The sequence below is a fragment of the Ovis canadensis genome, chromosome 13 (genome assembly GCF_042477335.2).
Source record: "Ovis canadensis isolate MfBH-ARS-UI-01 breed Bighorn chromosome 13, ARS-UI_OviCan_v2, whole genome shotgun sequence".
In the NCBI taxonomy this organism is placed as follows: domain Eukaryota; kingdom Metazoa; phylum Chordata; class Mammalia; order Artiodactyla; family Bovidae; genus Ovis; species Ovis canadensis.
In genome coordinates this window covers 20,722,957-20,734,412 of record NC_091257.1, presented here as the reverse complement: position 1 = coordinate 20,734,412, position 11,456 = coordinate 20,722,957, and the positions used below count along the sequence as shown (strand labels likewise).

General features: G+C 42.4%; 1 long non-coding RNA gene across 1 annotated transcript; it reads right to left on the bottom strand.

The window, feature by feature from the left end:
* Positions 1-9,226: 9,226 nt before the first annotated feature.
* LOC138417286 (uncharacterized) lies at positions 9,227-11,019 on the bottom strand. The gene is made up of 2 exons (XR_011248055.1): positions 10,088-11,019; positions 9,227-9,536 (listed from the first exon to the last, which is right to left on the bottom strand). It is a non-coding gene; the product is annotated as an uncharacterized lncRNA (long non-coding RNA).
* Between the last annotated feature and the right edge of the window lie 437 nt (positions 11,020-11,456).

Genomic DNA, 11,456 nt, shown 5'->3' with positions numbered 1-11,456 from the left:
GTTTATTGTGATCCACACAGTCAAAGGCTTTGGCATAGTCAATAAAGCACAAATAGATATTTTTCTGGAACTCTCTTGCTTTTTCCATGATCCAGCGGATGTTGGCAATTTGGTCTCTGGTTCCTCTGCCTTTTCTAAAACCAGCTTGATCATCTGGAAGTTCACGTATTGCTGAAGCCTGGCTTGGAGAATTTTGAGCATTACTTTAGTAGTGTGTGAGATGACTTCAGTTATGCAATAGTTTGAGCATTCTTTGGCATTGCCTTTCTTTGGGATTGGAATGAAAACTGACCTTTTCCAGTCCTGTGGCCACTGTTGAGTTTTTCAAGTTTGCTGGCTTATTGAGTGCAGCACTTTCACAGCATCATCTTTTAGGATTTGAAATAGCTCAACTGGAATTCCAACACCACCACTAGCTTTGTTCAAAGCGACGACTATAGCCATGAAATTAAAAGATGCTTGCTCCTTGGAAGAAAAGTTATGACCAACCTAGAAAGCCTATTAAAAAGCAGAGACATTAGTTTACCAACGAATGTCCATTTAGTTAAGTCTATGATTTTTCCAGTAGTCATGCATGGATGTGAGAGTTGGACTATAAGGAAAGTTGAGTGCCAAAGAATTGATGCTTTTGAACTGTGGTGTTGGAGAAAACTCTTGAGAGTCCCTTGGACTGCAAGGAGATTCAACCAGTGCATCCTAAAGGAACTCTGTCCTGAATATTCATTGGAATGACTGATGTTGAAGCCTAAACTCCAATAATTTGGCGTCCTTATGTGAAGAGCTGACTCATTGGAAAAGACCCTGATGCTGGGAAAGATTGAAGGCGGGAGGAGAAGGGGATGACAGAGGATGAGATGGCTGGATGGCATCACCGACTCAATGGACATGAGTCTGAGTGAACTCCGGGAGTTGGTGATGGACAGGGAGGCCTAGCATGCTGCAGTCCATGGGGTCACAAAGAGTCGGACATGACTGAGTGAGTGAACTGAACTTCTCTGCCAAATTCAACCAGCTTACTTGGTGAGTTCTTCAAGCTGGGGGCTGTGTCTACATCATGTCTCAAAATTTAACATGCATGTGCTTCACCTAGAGAACCTACAAAAAAGTAAATTTAGATTCTGTAGGTCTTGGATGGACTCAGAGACGCTGTGTTTCTGACCAGCTCCCAGGTAATGCCAATGCTGCTAGTCTGTGAAGCACACTTTGAGTGACAGTGACAAGGTTCCCCATCTCACATGGTGTTTGGGCCAAGGACTGATCCCCCTGTCTCTCTAAGGGAACTCTGTATAATTCAGGCACTGATCATTTATCTTTCATACATCTTCGCACCTTAATGCAGCACATAATACAATAAACCTTCCATTATCTGATCTTCTCCAAATTGATTCCTCCTGGAGTTCATATAATTCTTAATTCAATTGTCCTGAGGACTCTCCTTGAGTAATAGGAATTAGAATGTTGGGTTGCAGGATAAGAATTCTAAGTAAGTTTGACAAATTGGAGAAATGTTACATTATAAATGAACAGGATAAAGTCCAACAGGGAGAGGTGTTAGACAGTGCCCTTAGGCATGAAAAATAAAGGATACACCATGAGGAGATCTGTAAGGTACATGTGAAGTGGAAATCCAGAATCTCATCATTCAAAGTGAAAAATTACACTAAAGATAAGCATCCAGGCAAGGAACTGCAGAGGAGCAAGACTGCAAATACCTCTCTTAAAATACAGAGCCCTGAGTGAAGAAGAAATATATTACTAGGCTTTAAAATTACTCAGCATGTGACTAAGTTTTAAATATTAGACTTGTGATAATTATGTTGGCATGGCTCCTAAACTGATTTTGACATTGTTTTCTATCCTGGTTATACCTACTGTATACTTAATTCCTTCAATAGTTATGAAAATCAATAAATCAGTCCTGGCACATTAGAACCAAGGTCATATTTAAAACTATTGATATCAAAGATGATTTGTATTAATTTGCTCAGGCTGCTGTTTCAAAGCACCAGAAACTGGTTGGCTGAGAATAACAGAAACTTATTGTCTTATGGCCCCAAAGACTAGAAGTCTGAAAGTTAGGTGCTCCCTTTGAAACCTATAGAAGAAGGATCCCTTCCTGCCTCTTGCTGCTTCTGGCAGTCCCAGATGTTCCCTGTGGCCACATAACTCCAATCTAATGGAGTCAGATACGATTTAGCAACTCAACAACAACAAATCTTACCTAGTGATCTCTTTACATCTCTTCACATAATCCCTCCTGCATGTCTTCCTTGTATTCAAATTTCCCCTTTTTATAAAGACACTAGTGACTGAAGTGACGCAGCAGCAGCAGTCATTTTAGATTAGGGTCCACCCTGCAGATCTTTGATAACCTCTTTAAGGATGCCATTTCCAAATTAGGTCACATTAAGAGGTCCTGAGGATTAGCACTTCAACATACCTTTTTGGGGAGACACAGCTGAAGCCCTGAGCCATCCCAGGCCAATTACATCAAGTCTCTGGAGTGAGGCTCAGCACCAGTGTGTTGTAAGTGCCCCCAGATGAGTCTACAGCTGGGATTGGGAATGACTGCTCTTAAGGGAAGGTTTGCAAGGGTCTCCATTGTCATGGGACCTGCTAATACTGATGGTGATGAATATTCAGGGAGACTTTGTTTGTTGCCTAAAGCACCAAAGCTGAAGGGATACGAGATAAAGCTGTGGTGGTTCTCAATCTTGAACATTCATGATATAACCTAGGAGCTTTAACCACTGACTCCTGGATACTTTCAGGAGTTTCAGTTTCTGATGTAAACTCTCTGAATGAGACCTGGGCATAGAGGATTTTAAAAGCTCCCACAGGTCATTATCCTACTGTGCAATCAAGATGAAGATCACTGTCTACAAAGAAAGATCTGTTATGAAGTGGCCAAGCTGGTCCTCCAGGCTGGAAGTACTGGGACAAGGACCCCAGGCTCCTGATCACACACTTTGCTATTTCCTCTCACCTTCTTATCTTTTATTTATTTGCTTATTTTGAGACTAGAGGTAATTTTATTTGTATTTTTTTAATTTTATTTCTTTTAACACAAAACATTTTGTATGGAGGTATAGCCAATTAACAATGTTGTGAGTCCCTTCACTGTTCAACTGAAACTTCTTACCTTTTAAAACAGATTATTTTGCAACATCAAGCTGAGGGATCTTTCCATTACTCATATAAATGCAAGCAAGTCTTTCTCACTGTCGACTTCAAAAATATTCACAACCTGAAATTTGAGAGTTATGCTTTATTTCGCGGGAATTTTTAGAACTTCAAGCCTGGGAGGTAGCATCTCACAAAATCCTGAGAAAACGGCTCCAAGGAGACAGGGGGGCAGGGACAGATTATACAGAAGTTTACAGCAAATGGCAGGTAGTCCAAATCTCGAAAGATTAAAGGAAAATCAGATATGTCAAACTGAGGTATTTAGCGCTTTTTTATATATGGGAAGATGCAAGAGTCTGGGCTCATGGAAATCATTCCTTTGATATACATCTCAGCTAAAGTCTTGCACACTCATCTCACCTGAACTTCACTATATAATCTTCGAGATCTTGACCCCTTCCCTCCCTCTCCTGTGCTCCTCTGCCTTCCATGGAGTCATGCTTTCCAATTCCCTATGAGGGCTCCTGTTCACCTGCCAGTTAATTAAATTTTCGTGTCCATTTTAGACCTAGTTTTGTCTCACTTTGGGTTAGGTTGAAGTACACAAAATGATGCTCTTCACAACCACAGGTGGATAAATATAGGCCAATCCTACAGTTTAAGCTAATGCCCTATGCCATTGACATGCTAACCATACCACCTCTGGCTTTAGCTCTTTCCTGTGTATATGGTTGCTTCTCAGACCAGTTGCCAAAATATTGCAATATTTCCTGCCAATTGGTTCATTGCCCACTGCCCTCCCCCCACACGGGCCCCCCACTACCCTGACTACCCTGCCTCCTTTCCTGGGACTCCTGATACCTCCCAATGATCCAATAACTAAAATGCTTGACCTATCAGGGGACCCTGAGATTCTGCTTCAAGTCCATGGCAACAATCTGTCCTGATAGGATGGCATCCATGTTATAATAATTGTGGAATATTTTCATGTACCCCTGTGTATTCATGATTTCTGAATGCATCCATCCATTGATAAGAAATTATCTGGTCTTAGCCTTGGACCCATATTGCCACCAGACTCTCCCAACTGTAACATCAAATGGAGACATCAGAGCCAACACGTTCACAATGGAATATCAAACCTCCCCTTCTAGACAGACTTTACCTTTGGTGACCCTAATAAATTAAATCTCCAGGCACCCATGCCCTAGTGTAGACCCCTCTCACACTGACCCTGGGTTTGGCCATGGACCTGCGTTGGTCAGTGGGATGCTATCAAACATGGCAGAAGCAGAGGCTTAAGAAGTGCTTGTCCTCTTAGAACACTGCAGGGGGCACCTGCCAAGCTCTAAAGAAGCTCAGACTAGACTTCTCTGCAATGAGGTCAGGTAGCAGGAGAGGCCATAGGGACACTGAGGCCCTGGTGTTACTGAGAATTCCTACTGCATCCTGTCCAAATGTGTCACCTACAGAATCCTGAGATGTAAGATGGCTGCTGTTTTAAGCTTCTGCATTCTTAGACAAGGCTCTCCAGACAAACAGAACCAACAACAGGATGTATGTGTATGTATAAAGTAATTTTTTTTCCTTACTTATCTATTAGTTTACTGTAAAAAGTTAGCTCATACAATTATAGAAACTGAAAAGTCCCAAGATTTACAAGGTGAGTCAGCCAGCCGCAGACCCAGGAAAGGTGATGGGTAGTTCTGGTCTGAGTCCAATGGCCAGAAAACCAGGAGTTCTGACAGTGTAGTTCTAATCCAAAGGACAGAAAACTCAAGACTCAGAAAGATCGATGTTTCCATGTCAGTCTGAAGGTAAGAAGATGCCCAAGTGTCAGTTTCAAGGTGGTTAGACACTAGAAATTCCCTCTAACTCAGGGAAAGTCAGACTTTTTGTTCTACCCAGGCTTTCAACTGATTGGATGAAGCCCACACACATGAGGGAGGCAGTTTACTTTACTCAGACTACCAATAAAATGTTAGTTTATCCAAAAACACCCTCACAGGAACACTCAGAAAAGCATTTGACTGAATATCTAGACACCCCCTGACTCAGTTCAGTTCAGTTCAGTTACTGAGTCATGTTCAGCTCGTTGCAAACCCATGAACTGCAGCACGCCAGGCCTCCCTGTCCATCGCCACTCTGAGTTTACTCAAACTCATGTCCATTGAGTCGGTGATGCCATCCAACCATCTCATCCTCTGTTGTCCCCTTCTCCTGCCCTCAATCTTTCCTAGTATCTGGGTCTTTTCCAGTGAGTCAGCTCTACATATCAGGTGGCCAAAGGATTGGAGTTTCAGCTTAAACATCGGTCATTCTAATAAATATTCAGGACTGATTTCCTTTAGAATGGACTGGTTGGATCTCCTTGCAGTCCAAGGGACTGTCAAGAGTCTTCTCCAGCACCACAGTTCAAAACCATCCGTTCTTCGGCACTCAGCTTTCCTTATAGTCCAACTCTCACATCCATACATGACTGCTGGAAAAACAATAGCTTTGACTAGACAGACGCAGCCTTGTTGGCAAAGTAATGTCTCTGCTTTTTAATATGCTGTCTAGGTTAGTCATAACTTTTCTTCCAAGGAGCAAGAGTCTTTTAATTTCATGGCTGCAGTGATTTTGGAGCCCCCCAAAATAAAGTCTGTCACTGTTTTCACTGTTTCCCCATCTATTTGCCCAGAAGTGATATGACCAGATGCCATGGTCTCAGTTTTTGGAATGTTGAGTTTTAAGCCAAATTTTTCACTCTCCTCTTTTAGTTTCATCAAGAGGTTTTTTAGTTCCTCTTCACTTTCTGCCATAAGAGTGCTGTCATCTGCATATCTGAGGTTATTGATGTTTTTCCCAGTAATCTTGATACCAGCTTGTGTTTCATCCAGCCCAGTGTTTCTCATGATGTACTTTGAATATAAGTTAAATAAGGAGGGTGACATATACAAACTTGATGTACTCATTTCCCAATTTGGAATTAGTCTGTGGTTCCATGTCCAGTTCTAACTGTTGCTTCCTGACTTACCTACGTATTTCTCAAGAGGCAGGTCAGGTGGTCTGGTATTCCCATCTCTTTAAGAACTTTTCACAGTTTGTTGTGGTCCACATACTCAAAGTCTTTGGCATAGTCAGTAGAGCAGAAATAGACATTTATCTGGATGTGTCTTGATTTTTCAATGATCCAACAGATGTTGACAATTTGATCTCTGGTTCCTCTGCCTTTTCTAAATCCAGCTTGAACATCTGGAAGCTCATGGTTCATGTACTGTTGAAGCCTGGCTTGGAGAATTTTGAGCATTAGGTTCCTAGCTTGTGAGATGAGTGCAATTGTGCAGTAGTTTGAGCATTATTTTGCATTGCCTTTCTTTGAGATAGGAATGAAAATTGACCTTTTCCAGTCCTGTGGCCACTGTTTTTTTCCAAATTTGCTGGCATATTGAGTGCAGCACTTTCACAGCATCATCTTTTAAGATTTGAAATAGCCCAACTGGAATTCCATCACCTCCACTAGCTTTGTTAGTAGTGATGTTTCCTAAGGCCCCCTTGACTTAGCATTCCAGGGTGTCTGGCTCTAGATGAGTGATCACATCATCATGATTATCTGTGTCATGAAGATCTTTTTGTATAGTCCTTCTGTGCATTCTTGCCCCCTCTTCTTAATACCTTCAGCTTCTGTTAGGTACATACAATTTCTCTCCTTTATTGTACCCATCTTCGCATGAAATGTTCCTTTGGTTTCTCTAATTTTCTTGAAGAGATCTCTAGACTTTCCCATTCTATTGTCTTCCTCTATTTCTTTGCATTGATCACTGAGGAAGGCTTTCTTATCTCTCCTTGCTATTCTTTGGAACTCTGCATTCACATGGGTCTATCTTTCCTTTTCTCCTTTGTCTTTCATTTCTCTTCTATTCACAGCTATTTGTAAGGCCTAGTCAGACAACCATTTTGCCTTTTTGCATTTCTTTTCCTTGGGAATCGTCTTGATCCCTGCCTCTGTACAATGTCACAAACCTCCATTCATAGTTCTTCAGGCACCCTATCTGTCAGATCTAATCCCTTGAATCTATTTGTCACTTCCAGTGTATAATTGTAAGGGATTTGATTTAGGTCATACCTGAATGGTCTAGTGTTTTTCCCTACTTTCTTCATTTTAAGTCTGAATTTGGCAATAAGGAGTTCATGGTCTGTGCCACAGTCAGCTCCCAGTCTTGTTTTTGCTGACTGTATAGAACTTCTCCATCGTTGGCTGCTGAGAATATAATCAATCTGATTTTGGTATTGACCATCTGGTGATGCCCATGTGTAGAGTCTTTTCTTGTGCTGTTGGAAGAGGATTTGTGCTATGAGCAGTGCGTTCTCTTGGCAAACCTCGATTAGCCTTTGCCCTGCTTCATTCTGTACTCCAAGGCCAGATTTGCCTGTTACTCCAGATATTTCTTGGCTCCCTACTTTTGCATTCCAGTCCCCTATAATGAAAAGGACATCTTTTTTGGGTATTAGTTCTAGAAGGTCTTGTAGGTCTTCATAGAACCATTCAACTTCAGCTTCTTCAGCATTAGTGGTCAGGGCATAGTCTTGGATTACTGTGATATTGAATGGTTTGCCTTGGAAATGAATAGACTCACTCAAGTTGGTACATAAAATTAACTATCACAGGTTCTAATCTTTGAGTGATTTGTTGGTCCTCAATAGATGACAGAAAAGCTGGTACTCCTTCCATGATATGATACAGGACTGATCTATATAATATAGTCTCAAATCTACTCCTTATACAGTATGACCCACTTTAAGAAATGACATTACCATTAAAGGAATGAATCCAAAAGCTAGGCTTATTTTAGAATAATATTTTCCTCCATTTACACTTGATTATCAATATGTGATCCTTCTACCTCCTTATCAATTTCATCAGGCCCTTTAACCTCATCACCTTGGTGGCACAAAAGCGGCACACACATGGGACTATGCTGTCTCTGCTCCATTAAAGGACAAGTCCATCAAGCCTCGGTGTTCGGCTCACCCAGGAAAATGGCCACATAATTCTCCTCAACATTCCACTGCAGACATGTAAATTGGTCACATGGTGTGTAGCTTGTTTGCTATCCCTGTTCTAGACCCTCCTGATTTATCACCTGTATTAAAGCAAAAGCCATTTTGCAGGTTACATTAACTTCTCCTCCCACTACCCAAATCAATTTATCTTCTTCCTTTTAGAAAGATTACCAAATTCATCTTCCTAACATGCATTTGAAGTTGTCTGGGTTGCCAACCGTGTTCACCCAGGGCTCCCAGGTTTTCGGGTGTGTTAGATTGTTTACAAAGATGGCTTCAGTTCTCTGCACTTTCCAAATCCATGTCCCTTGTGATGTGATGTTTCACCTCCTCCCATCAAGAAATAAAGTCTGTTTCTCCATCTGTGAATCTTAGGGTCCTGGTTGACTTCCTAGAACAGGAGAGGTGATATGGTAGAGATTCTCAACCTTGACCTCATGAGGTTTTGTGCATGTGCCCTCCCTGGGAACTCTGCCACTGGCCTGGGAATGAACCTGGGCTAGCCTGCTGTGGAGGAAATAACATGGAATGGAGCCACATCCTCCAGCTAAGCAACCCCAGACACATCAAAGAGCACAGCCAAGTCAGCTAAGCCACCTGACTACTCACAGCTGAGCAGAAGTAGATCATTATAGCAGTAGTCCCCAGTCATTTTGGGACCCGGGACCAGGTTTAATGGAAGAAAAGTTTTCCACAGACCAGGGGTAGGGGGATGGTTTTAGGATGATTCAAACACATTATATTTATTGTGCACTTTATTTCTATTTATTACATCAGCTTTACCTTAGATCACCAGCCATTGAATCCAGGAGGTTGGGGACCCCTGTTATAGAACAAGCCATAGCCACTCATGTGACCCAAAGACTGGTGAGGTTTTGTGGATGGTTCTTATACAGCATCTCATGGCCATAGGTCATTGATTCAAGATTTATATGAAGGACCTGTGAAGTAAGTCTATCACAGCCCTATTTTTGTGATAAAAGAAAAAAATTACAGTAAGAGAACTCATCCAACTTCATCAAGGAATCAAATATAATAGCCAGCAAACCTGTTGGTGGGTATTGAAGGAAAAGCTTTATTAACAAGTCTACAAGAACACAAGGGGGCACCTGCCAAGCCAATGATGCTGGTGCTAGCGCGTGCATCACGAGTTGGAGACAAAGCCTGCATCAGCACCTCAGCTTCCTCAGAATCTTCAAAGGCCATGTGGCAGCGTCAGAGGCCTTGGCAGCTGACATCCCTGCAGGGAACTGAAGCAGGCGAACTGCAGACACCCCGGGGTAGCTCAGAGGACTGCGACTGTGAGAACATTGCAGACGAGGCTGGGAGACTGTCAGTGATGAAAGCAGGCACCTTGAAAGGTCCTGCCAAAGAAAGAATGCCTTGAGATGATGCTTTTGACTCTATCTTACTCCACCACCTGGTGTGGACTTGAAAATAATGATTTATAAAAGTCTGAAATTGTCCAATAATTCTCCTTTGCTCTTTCTCAAAACAAAACAAAACAAAAAACAGCTGGTTAACACTGAAGGGCAAGTTCATTCATCTCTTGCCTCATATGGATACAAGACAATGCACTCACACACAAACTGTCCACCTGCATCCTCTCTGCCTCCCCTTACTCTCCCACACCTCTTAGATCACGTGCTTTTTCATTCCCTGCCATGGCAACTGGAGAAGTGAATTCCTTCCTGAAAGATCATCTCATAAGCCTCATAGTTCCCCTCACTCTGGGACACAGGATTTTATGCAAAGAGTATAAACTAAAGTTCTTTGCTTCAAGCTACAGTATAAGCAGGGGTATGGTGTTCCCTTCCCTTTAGCAGCAGCAAAAATTAAACTTGTTGTTGCAAAAAGAAAAAATGGCCATAAATTCATTGGACTTCTCAGGTGGTGCTAGTGGTAAAGAACCCACCTGCCAATGCAGGAGACATAAGAGACTGAGGCTTGATCCTTGGGTCAGGAAGCTCCCCTGGAAGAGGGCATGGCAACCCACTTCACTATTTTTGCCTGGAGAATCCCATGGACAGAGGAGCCTGGAAGTCAGTAGTTCATAAGGTCACAAAGAGCCGGAGATGACTGAAGTGACCTAGCGCGCGCACACACGCACACACACACACACATACTTACACACACAAATTCATTGCAGATCCTACCATTAAAAGAGAAGTCTATTTCTCCCCTCCTTGAAGCTGGGCTTGGTCATGTGACTTGCTTTGGCCAACAGGATGGGGAGGGAGGTGGGAGGGGGGTTTAGGAGTGGGAACTTATGTACACCCGTGGTGGACTCACGTTGATGTATGGCAAAACCAATACAGTATTGTAAAGTAAAAAAATTAATAATAATAAAAAGAAAGAAAGAAATAGCAGGTTGAAGGAGCCCAAGCCAGCCTGTCAGAGAAGCCATGTTGGGGAAAACCAAAGAACCCAACCTTCAGTCCACTACCCTCCAGACACACGAGTGAAGGCATCCTTACCCACCCAGTTGTCAGCGTCAGTTCCTATGTGAGTGAAGCTTAAGCAAGAGTGGCTGAAGGACAGCCCAGTCTAGCCCAGTTCAAATTGCCAAGCCACAAAATTGTGAGCAAATAAATAACTCTTGGCATAAGCCACTAAGTTTTGGAAAAACTTATTTATGCAGCAAATGCTAATGGACACATCACTAAAAACCTTAAGGTATCGGATGTCAGAGGTGAATGGTGCAGTGGGGAGCCATTACATCTCCTCGTATAAGATGAGCTTCCCAAACTACAGTTCAGTTCAGTTCAGTTCAGTCACTCAGTGGTATCCGACTTTTTGCGACCCCATCAATCGCAGCATGCCAGGCCTCCCTGTGCATCACCATGTGTTGGAGTTCACTCAGACTCACATCCATTGAGCCAGTGATGCCATTTAGCCATTTCGTCCTTGGTCGTCCCCTTCTCCTCCTGCCCCCAATCCCTCCCAGCATCAAAGTCTTTTCCAATGAGTCAACTCTTCGCATGAGGTGGCCAAAGCACTGGAGTTTCAGCTTTAGCGTCATTCCTTAACCACAGTAAATCCTAAAGGGGATAGGATGGGAGGATTTTTTTCTGTCTCTGTCATCAGAATCTTATTTTAAAAGCCCACGGGGAAAGGAAGATAAAACAAACAACAACCAAAAAATACAAAGCGAAAAGAAAATAATAGCTCCTCTCAAATCTTAGAAATGAAACAGGTGTATTTTTCTGCAGAGTAGTTCTGCTTATGTAAACGATGTGGATGGCCATGGTTTTTTTTTGTTGTTGTTTTTTTTTTCCTCTTCT